The sequence below is a fragment of the Zea mays genome, chromosome 3 (assembly GCF_902167145.1).
Source record: "Zea mays cultivar B73 chromosome 3, Zm-B73-REFERENCE-NAM-5.0, whole genome shotgun sequence".
Classification (NCBI taxonomy): Eukaryota; Viridiplantae; Streptophyta; class Magnoliopsida; order Poales; family Poaceae; genus Zea; species Zea mays.
The window spans coordinates 161,034,694-161,046,096 of record NC_050098.1 but is presented as its reverse complement, the minus strand read 5'-3'; the positions used below and the strand labels follow the sequence as shown (position 1 = coordinate 161,046,096).

Here is an 11,403-nt window from a genome sequence, read left to right as displayed (position 1 = left end):
GTCTGATACCCCACATCGGACGGTCCGGTGCCCCCTAGAACAGGAAAGTACTGAAAGTCTCCTAGAGGCGGGTGAATAGGCGAATCCTGAAATTTATAAACTTAAACACACACTAAGGTCGGGGGTTAGTGTTAGAATTAAATTTAAGTCCGAAGAGAGAGAGAGAGGAAAACAAATCAAACAAGAATCAAGGCGAGTGAACACGGTGATTTGTTTTACCGAGGTTCAGTTCCAAAGAACCTAGTCCCCGTTGAGGAGGTCACAAAGACCGGGTCTATTTCAACCATTTTCCTCTCTCAAACGATCACTTAGACCGAGTGAGCCTTCTTCCTTAATCTCACAGGTCACTAAGACCCCGCAAGGACCACCACACACTTGGTGTCTCTTGCTTCTCTTACAAAGCACTTGAGAATAAGAATGGGAAATGAAAAAGACCAATCCAAGCGACAAGAGCAACAAAAGAACACAAGAACACCCTTTCTCAAGTCCCTAATAGAATTGAGTTGATTTGGAGGCTTAGAGAGGATTCAATCTATTTGATGTGTTTTGGAGTGGAGTCTTTTGCTTTTGTATTGAATGAGATATTTGGAATGCTTGGATGGTTATGAATGAGGTGGTTGGGGGTATTTATAGCCCCAACCACCTCCATAGCCGATGGGAAGGCTACTGGCGATGGGCGCATCAGACAGTCTGGTGCGCCACTGGACAGGCACTGTTCCTTGTCCGGTGCACCGCCACGTCACCCAACCATTAGGGTTCAGAGCTGGTCGACCGTTGGAGGCTTTATCTTTTTGCGGCACCGGACAGTCCGGTGCCACACCGGACAGTCCAGTGCCCCTCTGACTCACTGCTCTGACTTCTGCGTGGCACTATGCTGCACTGTTCACTTGGCAGAGTCGACCGTTGGCGCGAGCTAGCCGTTGCTCCGCTGGCACACCAGACAGTCCAGTGAATTATAGCTGAGCGCGCACTGGAATTCCCGAGAGTGGCTGTTTTGGAGTTGTACGACCTGGTGCACCGGACAGTCTGGTGCGCCATTTTTCAGCACACTCTAGGTCTTTGCTCCATTTTAAATTGAGTCCCTAACTTGATTTCTTTCTTGGTTTATATTGAACCTTATGCACCTGTAATACATGAAATCTTGACAAACTAGTTAGTCCATGTGTTTGTGTTGATCATCAACCACCAAAATTAATTATAGGAAAATGTTAACCCTATTTCCCTTTCAATCTCCCCCTTTTGGTGATTGATGCCAACGCAAATCAATTGATATTGCCAGTCTTTTTTGCTTTTTCTTTGACTAAATAAAAACTCCCCCTGAATGAAATTCTCCTCTTAGCTTTCAAGAGGGTTTTGAGATAGATATCAATTTGAAATTTTACTTTCACAAATTAAGTGAAACATAGATACCAATTGATACCAAATACTAATTTGAAAATACATAAATTGAAATAAATACCAATTGAAAAATACTAATTAAAACTTCATTTCGAATTTTTTTGAAATGGTGGTGCAGTCCTTTTGTTTTGGGCTAAATATTTTCTCCCCCTTTGGCATTGAGCGCCAAAAACGGAGAACTTGAGAGCCCTCTAATACTTTCTCCCCCATTGGTAAAAGAAATATGAGTGAAAGATTATACCAATTGAGAGTTTGTGGAATACCGGCAAAGAGTAAATGATACCGTCAGAGTTGGAGTGGAAGCCTTATCTTTGCCGAATACTCCATTTCCCTTTCAATCTACGACTTAGTATAAAAATACACTTGGAAACACATTAGTCGTAGTCTTGTCATAAGAATAAGAAATATGTATTTGTACCAAAAATGAAAGAGACATGATCAAAGGTATATAAATGAGCTATGTGTGCAATGTTTCAATCAAAGTTCCGAGAATCAAGTATATTTAGCTCATTCCTAAGTTCGCTAAAAATTTTCTCATCTAATGGCTTGATAAAGATATCGGCTAATTGGTTTTGGGTATTAACATAAGCAATTTTGATATCACCCTTTTGTTGGTGATCTCTCAGAAAGTGATACCAGATGTCTATGCACTTAGTGCGGTTGTGTTCAACAGGATTATCCGCCATGCGGATTGCACTCTCATTATCACATAGGAGAGGGACTTTGCACAAATTGTAGCCATAGTCCCTAAGGGTTTTCCTCATCCAAAGTAATTGCGCACAACAATGGCCTGCGGCAATGCACTCGGCTTCGGGGGTGGAGAGAACTACAGAGTTTTGTTTCTTTGAAGCCCATGACACCAGGGATCTTCCCAGAAACTACCAAGTCCCTCATGTGCTCTTTCTATCAATCTTATATCTGGCCCAATCGACATCGGAATACCCAATTAGATCAAAGGTAGATCCCTTAGGGTACCAAAGCCCAAACTAAGGAGTGTAAACTAAGTATCTCATGATTCTCTTCACGGCCCTAAGGTGAACTTCCTTAGAATTTTCCTGGAACCTTGCACACATGCATACAGAAAGCATAATATCCAGTCGAGATGCACATAAGTAGAGTAAAGATCCTATCATCGACCGATATACCTTTTGATCTATGGATTTACCTCCCGTGTCGAGGTCGAGAAGGCCATTGGTTCCCATGGGTGTCTTGATGGATTTGCCATCCTTCATTCCAAACTTCTTAAGTATTTCTTGAACGTACTTTGTTTGGCTGATGAAGGTGCCATCTTGGAGTTGCTTGATTTGAAATCCTAGAAAATACTTCAACTCCCCCATCATTGACATCTCGAATTTATGTATCATGATCCTACTAAACTCTTCACAAGTTGACTTGTTAGTAGACCCAAATATAATATCATCAACATAAATTTGGCATACAAACAAGTCTTTTGCAACAGTTTTAGTAAAGAGAGTAGGATCGGCTTTTCTGACTTTAAAGCCATTAGTGATAAGAAAATCTCGCAGGCATTCATACCAAGCTCTTGGGGCTTGCTTGAGCCCATAAAGCGCCTTTGAGAGTTTATAAACATGGTTAGGGTACTCACTATCTTCAAAGCCGGAAGGTTTCTCAACATAGACCTCTTCCTTGATAGGGCCATTGAGGAAGGCACTTTTTACGTCCATTTGATAAAGCTTAAAGCCATGGTAAGTAGATAGGCAAGTAATATACGAATTGACTCAAGCCTAGCCATGGGCGCATAAGTTTCATCAAAGTCCAAACCTTCGACTTGTGAATAACCTTTGGCCACAAGTCGGGCTTTGTTCCTTGTCACCACACCATGCTCATCTTGCTTATTGCGGAATACCCACTTGGTACCTACAACATTTTGATTAGGACATGGAACTAAATGTCATACCTCATTCCTCATGAAGTTGTTGAGCTCCTCTTGCATAGCCACCACGCAATCCGGATCTCTTAGTGCATCCTCCACCCTGTATGGCTCAATAGAGGACACAAAAGAGTAATGTTCATAGAAATGTGCAACTCGAGATCTAGTTGTTACCCCCTTGTGAATATCACCAAGAATGGAGTTGACGGGGTGATCTCTTTGAATTGCTTGGTGGACTCTTGGGTGTGGCGGTCTTTGACCCTGAATTTCTTGCTCATCTTCCTTGTTTTCATTATCTTCATCTCCCCCTTGATCCATGTCTTCTTCTTGAGGTGGCTCATCCTCTTGATCTTCATCTTCATTATCTTGAGCCTGATCCTTGTCTTGAGTTGGTGGAGATGGTTGCATAGAAGATGATGGTTGATCTTGTGCTTGTGGAGGCTCTTCGGATTCCTTAGGGCACACATCTCCAATAGAAATGTTCCTTAGTGCGACGCACGGAGCCTCTTCATCATCTAGTTCATCAAGATCAACTTGCTCCACTTGGGAGCCATTAGTTTCATCAAACACAATGTCACAAGAAACTTCAACTAATCCAGTGGATTTGTTGAAGACTCTACATGCCCTTGTGTTTGAGTCATATCCTAGTAAAAAGCGTTCTACAGCCTTAGGAGCAAATTTAGAACTTCTACCTATTTTAATAAGAATAAAACATTTGCTTCCAAAGACTCTAAAATATGAAACATTTGGCTTTTTACCAGTGAGGAGTTCATATGATGTCTTGTTGAGAATTCGATGAAGATATAACCGGTTGATGCAGTAGCAGGCGATGTTAATCGCCTCGGCCCAAAACCGGTCCGGTGTCTTGTACTCATCAAGCATGGTTCTTGCCATGTCCAATAGAGTTCTATTCTTCCTTTCCACTACACCATTTTGTTGAGGTGTGTAGGGAGAAGAGAACTCATGCTTGATACCCTCCTCCTCAAGAAATCCTTCAATTTGAGAGTTCTTGAACTCCGTCCCATTATCACTTCTTATCTTTTTTATCCTTAATCCGAACTCATTTTGAGCCCGTCTTAAGAATCTCTTTAAAGTCTCTTGGGTTTGAGATTTTTCCTGCAAAAAGAACACCCAAGTGAAGCGAGAATAATCATCCACAATAACCAGACAGTACTTACTCCCGCCTATGCTTATGTAAGCAATAGGGCCGAATAGATCCATGTGGAGTAGCTCGAGCGGTGTGTCAGTCGTCATGATGTTCTTGTGTGGATGGTGGACTCCAACCTGCTTCCTGCTTGACATGCGCTACAAATCCTGTCTTTCTCAAAATGAACATTTGTTAGTCCTAAAATGTGTTCTCCCTTTAGAAGTTTGTGGAGATTTTTCATCCCAACATGGGCAAGTCGGCGATGCCAGAGCCAACCCATGTTAGTCTTAGCAATTAAGCAAGTGTCTAGTTCAGCTTTATTATCATTAAAATCAATCAAATATAGTTGACCATCTAACACTCCCTTAAATGCTATTGAATCATCACTTTTTCTAAAGACAGTAACACCTATATCAGTAAAAAGACAGTTGTAGCCCATTTTACATAATTGAGAATCAGAAAGCAAATTGTAAACTAATGAATCTACAAGAAAAATATTTGAAATGGAATGGTCAGAAGATATAGCAATTTTACCCAAACCTTTGACCAAACCTTGATTTCCATCCCCGAATGTGATAGCTCTTTGGGGATCTTCATTTTTCTCGTAGGAGGAGAACATTCTCTTCTCCCCTGTCATGTGGTTTGTGCATCCGCTATCGATTATCCAACTTGAACCACCAGATGCATGAACCTACAAAACAATTTTAGGCCTTGTTCTTAGGTACCCAAACGGTCTTGGGTCCTTTCACATTAGAAACAAGCACCTTGGGTACCCAAACACAAGTCTTTGGACTCTTGTGTTTGCCCCCAACATATTTGGCAACTACTTTGCCTGATTTGTTAGTTAAAACATAAGAGGCATCAAAAGTCTTAAATGAAACATTATGTTCATTTGATGCAGCATGAATTTTCTTTCTAGGCATTTTAACTTGGGTGGTATGCCTAGAGCTAGAAGCCTCATTTTTATACATAAATGCATGATGAGAAACGGTGTGAGGTTTTCTAGCATGAATCTTCCTAATTTTGTGCTCAGGATAGTTTGCAGGATATAAAATGTAACCCTCACTATCCTGAACCATGGGAGCCTTACCCTTAACAAAATTAGACAATCTTTTAGGGGAATTAAGCTTGACATTGCTTTGGCTCTCTTGTTGGAACCCAATGCCATCCTTAATGCCAGGGTGTCTCCCATTATAGAGCATGCTTCTAGCAAATTTAAATTTTTCATTTTCTAACTCATGCTCAACAATTTTAGTAGTTAATTTAGCTATGTGATCATTTTGTTGTTTAATCATGGCAAGATGATCATCCATAGATTCAATGTTAACATCTCTACATCTAGTGCAAATGGTAACGTGATCAATAGTAGATGTAGATGGTTTGCAGGCATTCAATTCTTCTATCTTAGCATTTAATTTAATGTTCTCATCTCTAAGACAGGAAAATGAATCATTGCAAACATTCAATTTTCCAATCTTAGAAACTAAACTAGCATTATCAGTTCTAAGACTTGAAATTGAATCATGACAAATGCTAAGCTCCTTAGATAAGTTTTCACATTTTTCTATTTCCTGAGCATAAGCATTTTTCAATTTAACAAATTTTTTGTTCTCTTTAATAAGGAAGTCCTCTTGGCTTTCCAATAGTTCATCATTCTCATTGATGGCTTCTATTAATTCATTTAATTTTTTCTTTTGGTCCATGCTAAGGTTGGCAAAGAGAGACATTAAATTATCTTCATCATCACTAGAGCTACCCTCATCACTAGATGTTGTATATTTTGGGTGGCTCTAGAGTGTACCTTCTTCTTGTCGTCCTTAGCCATGAGACACTTGTGGCCGACGTTGGGGAAGAGAAGTCCTTTGTTGACGGCGATGTTGGCGGCGTCCTCGTCGGAGGAGGAGTCGATGGAGCTCTCGTCGGAGTCCCATTCCCGGCATATGTGGGCATCGTGTGCCCTTCTTCTTGTAGTATTTCTTATTCTCCTTCTTCTTCCCTTTCTTGTCTTCGACCCTGTCACTTTCACTAGAAATTGGACATTTAGCAATAAAGTGACCGGACTTACCACACCGGTAGCACACCTTTTTGGAGCGGGACTTGTAGTCCTTCCCCTCCTTTGCTTGAGCATTTGGCGGAAGCTCTTGATGATGAGCCCCATTTCCTCGTTGTCGAGCTTGGAGGCGTCGATTGGAAGCCTACTTGGTGTAGACTCCTCTTTCTTCTCTTCCGTCTCTTTGAATGCGACAGGTTGCACCTCGGGTGTAAAGGTGGTGCCTTGCTCCAAGTTGACGATATGTTTGGAGTCTTTGATCATTAGCTCAAAGCTCACAAACTTGCCAATCACTTCCTCGGGAGACATTAGTTTGTATCTAGGATCCCCACGAATTAATTGCACTTGAGTAGGATTGCGAAAAACAAGGGATCTTAGAATAACCTTGACCATTTCATGGTCATCCCACTTGGTGCTCCCGAGGTTGCGCACTTGGTTGACCATCGTCTTGAGCCGGTTGTACATGGCTTGCAGCTCTTCTCCTTTGTTGAGGACGAATCGACCGAGCTCGCCCTCGACCGTCTCCCGCTTGGTGATCTTTGTCACCTCGTCCCCTTCATGCGTGGTTTTGAGGACGTCCCAAATTTCTTTGGCGCTCTTTAATCCTTGCACCCTGTTATACTCCTCTCGGCACAAGGAGGCGAGGAGTATAGACGTGGCTTGGGAGTTAAAGTGCCTAATTTGGGTGGCCTCGTCCGAGTCGTAGTCCTTGTCCCCCACCTTAGGTACCTGTGCTCCATACTCAACAATATCCCAAATACTTTCGTGGAGTGAGGTTAGATGATGCCTCATTTTATCACTCCACATATAATAATCCTCACCATCAAAATATGGTGGTTTGCCTAGGGGTATGGAAAGTAATGGAGCGCGCTTTGAAATACGGGGATAGCATAGGGGTATCTTACTATACTTCTTGTGCTCATGGCGCTTAGAAGTAGTGGACGATTCAGAGCTTGATGTGGAGGGTGATAAAGAGTCGGGCTCATAGTATACCACCTTCTTCATCTTCTTCTTCTTGTCACCTCTCTGATGCGACTTGATGGAGGAAGAGGATTCCTTCTTGTGTTTGTTGTCGGACTCCCTTGAGAGAGTCCTCCCTGAGATTGCGGACTTGTCGCTGGTCATAATCTCCCTCTTGGCATGATCTCTAGACATCACTTCGAGTTGGTTAGACTCTTAATGAAGCACTGGCTCTGATACCAATTGAAAGTCACCTAGAGGGGGGTGAATAGGCAAAACCTGAAATTTATAAACTTAAACACACACTAAGGTCGGGGGGTTAGTGTTAGAATTAAATTTAAGTCCAAAGAGAGAGAGGAAAACAAATCAAACAAGAATCAAGGCGAGTGAACACGGTGATTTGTTTTACCGAGGTTTGGTTCCAAAGAACCTAGTCCTCGTTGAGGAGGTCACAAAGACTGGGTCTATTTCAACCCTTTCCCTCTCTCAAACGGTCACTTAGACCGAGTGAGCCTTCTTCCTTAATCTCATGGGTCACTAAGACCCCGCAAGGACCATCACACACTTGGTGTCTCTTGCTTCGCTTAAAAAGCACTTGAGAATAAGAATGGGAAAATAAAAAGGCCAATCCAAGCGACAAGAGCAACAAAAGAACACAAGAACACCCTCTCTCAAGTCTCTAATGGAATTGAGTTGATTTGGAGGCTTTTAGAGGATTAAATCTATTTGATGTGTCTTGGAGTGGAATCTTTTGCTCTTGTATTGAATGAGATTTTTGGAATGCTTGGATGGTTATGAATGAGGTGGTTGGGGGTATTTATAGCCCCCAACCGCTTACATAGTCGTTGGGAAGGCTACTGGTGATGGACGCATCGAACAATTCGGTGCGCCACCGGACAGGCATTGTTCCTTGTCCGGTGCGCCGCCACATCACCCAATCGTTAGGGTTTGGAGCTGGTCGACCGTTGGAGGCTTTGTCTTTTTGTGGCACCGGACAGTCCGGTGCCCCTCTGACTTCGCTGCTCTGACTTCTGTGCGGCATTGTGCTGCACTGTTCACTTGGCAAAGTCGACCGCTGGCGCGAGTTAGTCGTTGCTCCGCTGGCACACCGGATAGTCCGGTGGCACACTAGACAGTCTGGTGAATTATAGCGGAGCGCGACCTGGAATTCCCGAGTGTGGCTGTTTTGGAGTTGTACGGCCTGGTGCACCGGACACTGTCCGGTGCTCTATTTTTCAGCACACTTAAGGTCTTTGCTCCGTTTTAAATTGAGTCCCTAACTTGATTTCTTTCTTGGTTTGTGTTAAACCTTATGCACCTGTAATACATGAAATCTTGACAAGCTAGTTAGTCCATGTGTTTGTGTTGATCATCAACCACCAAAATTAATTATAGTAAAAGGTTAACCCTATTTCCCTTTCAAGTAGCCAACCAGGGGTTTCTCCGCTCGCGCCGAGCCACACACTGTTCACTATCCGGTGTGCATCGGATAATCCGGTGCACCCGTGGACAGGAGACAACTAGGGCCTTCCAAATAGAGCTCCAACGACCCCTTGGTCCCTTGGGGCTATAAAAGAGACTCCTAGGCGCATGGAACTCTGCACAAAGCACCATTTGAACATTCTACAATGCTGAGACTTAGCAAACACGCATGGTTCATTGCGATAGAGATTCAAGCACTTCTTTGAGCTATAACTCCGGTGTGCTGTTTTGTGTGCTCGCTCTTGTATTGTGTGCGTGTTGTTGCTGCAACTCTCGCTTTTGTGTTCATTAAGATCAATTGTGTAAGGCATGAGAGACTCCAAAACTATGGAGATTCCTCACAATGGGATATTGTTGAGATAAAGAGAACTGTGGTATTCAAGTTGATCTTTGGATCACTTGAAAGGGGTTGAGTGCAACCCTCGTCCGTTGGGACGCCACAACATGGAGTAGGCAAATATTCTACTTGACCGAACCACAGGATAAAAATCGTTGTGTCACTTGTCTTCATCCTACTGCTATATTCTCTTTATTCATTTCACTTACATTATTGCTCTTAGTTTAATACTCACTTAGTGAAGACCAATTAAGTGAAGAAGTTTACTCCGCTCATACTCCTCATTCGAACTTGGCTCTTACTTTCACTAATCTAATATTAGTCCAAGTTTGTTTTTGTTGAGCTGTTTTTTATAGGATCACCTATTCACCCCCCTAGGTGCCCTCACCAACCAACAGCCAGCCCAGCCACAAAGTACACATCCCTGCTCTTTATCTCCAAGTACATATTAATCATTTAATCCTCTATAAAGTGATTGTTCATGCATGGAATGGTTTGGTTAATGCTTTACAATATTTTCTTTTGGTATTCATGTGCTTCGAGGTTAGTTGGATTTGTCTGAGTGTAGTCCATCGACAATGGATTCATGATCCACCGGAAGAGGAAAGAGTAAGGCCCTAGGAAGAGGTAGGGTGTGATGTGTGAAACTACAATGTAGAAAATATAAATCAAGAAATATCTATACATTTTGGTTAGTTGTGTTAGTGGGACTAATTTAGTTCTACTTCAATGTGCAGTTGCATACATCACACCCTACCTCTTCCTAGGGCGTGATGGTTTGTCCCATCTCACATAAAGATCGGTTTGTCATTACTCCTCACCTAAACTCTCAAAAGTGTCACCACTCAAGGTTGTATGGACTCTCACTCAATCCAAGTCTACATGGGCTAAGCCCTAGGGTTATTGGTGGTTAGGGAGCATCAGGAGGAAAAGGAAGGGAAACATTGTCGTCCTGGTTTTGGGCAAGAAGGTGACCTTATTCCTCTTAGTATAACCGCCAAGATAATGTTGTGCAGGGGAGGATAGAGTTTTGGTACTCGGATCTCCCGACAGTGGGATTCCAGAAACCGGACTAGTGAGTAATGTGTACACCTCTGTGCAGAGTCATAAATCTATTCAAATAGTTCGTGTCCACTGACATGGATGAGTTATGGTTTGGTTCTGACAATTACTATTTTCTTTTCTAAAATACTTTGAAAAATGGTTTATAAAAGTCCGATGGTTGACCGTGAGGTACAATGGACGGGAAGTCTAGTGGTCGCTTTTGGTTTTGAAAATAAAAATCGATGGGAAACCACCAAAATTCCTTGATAGTTTAGTCTAGAGGATTTTGTTGAAAATCTAAAACTTTCTACTACTTTGGGAGATAATGCGCTTTGGAAAAGGTAAAATATTTTACAAAACAACCCTGCATCAAAATGCTTTTCATGCAAAATACTCTAAGCTCCACTAACTCAATGCATGTATTTTTGAATCCCTATTAGGTGGGTGAAGGTGTGCTGCTGAGTACATAAGTACCCACCTTGCCTATTTGTTGTTTTTCAGAGAAGGAAATCGTTGGTCGTGTAAGAGTTATGCATGTTTCCCAATCATGCATGTGACAGTTAGACCGCTGATTTGTTCCACTATGTATATTGAATGGCTCCAACCCCACTTTGAGGATATGTCACGAGTTGTGGACCAACTCTTAAAGTTGATCCCACTTGTATATGTTTCTTTCGTTGAAGCAAATCTGAAACCATCTGATATATAAATGTGTATACTAGCTTCCTGAGACTAATATTTGTATCACATTTGAGTCCCAAATGATGGGATACTTCAGTGGGTGTACTGCGGGTGGAGCAAACACCCACCCATATTGACACCCGAGACATTAAGCCGCATCCGCACCCATAATTACTAATGAGTGATTTTTTACACCCACACCTGTACCATTGGGCACCCATAGGATGATCAAAAATTGCAAATAATGAAACAAAAGCACCACAAATAGCAAGATAGACACATAAATATTTAAAAGGATACCACATATAATTATTTAGAAGCAATTTATACATAATGCACTATCAATTCACTTTTGAAAGAAGTAAAGATGAGTAGATGGGCGAGGGTTTTATTGGGTTGGACCAAAATCATGT

General features: G+C 42.1%; 1 pseudogene; it reads right to left on the bottom strand.

Moving 5' to 3' along the window:
- Positions 1-516: 516 nt before the first annotated feature.
- LOC109945363 (uncharacterized) lies at positions 517-8,775 on the bottom strand (annotated as a pseudogene).
- Between the last annotated feature and the right edge of the window lie 2,628 nt (positions 8,776-11,403).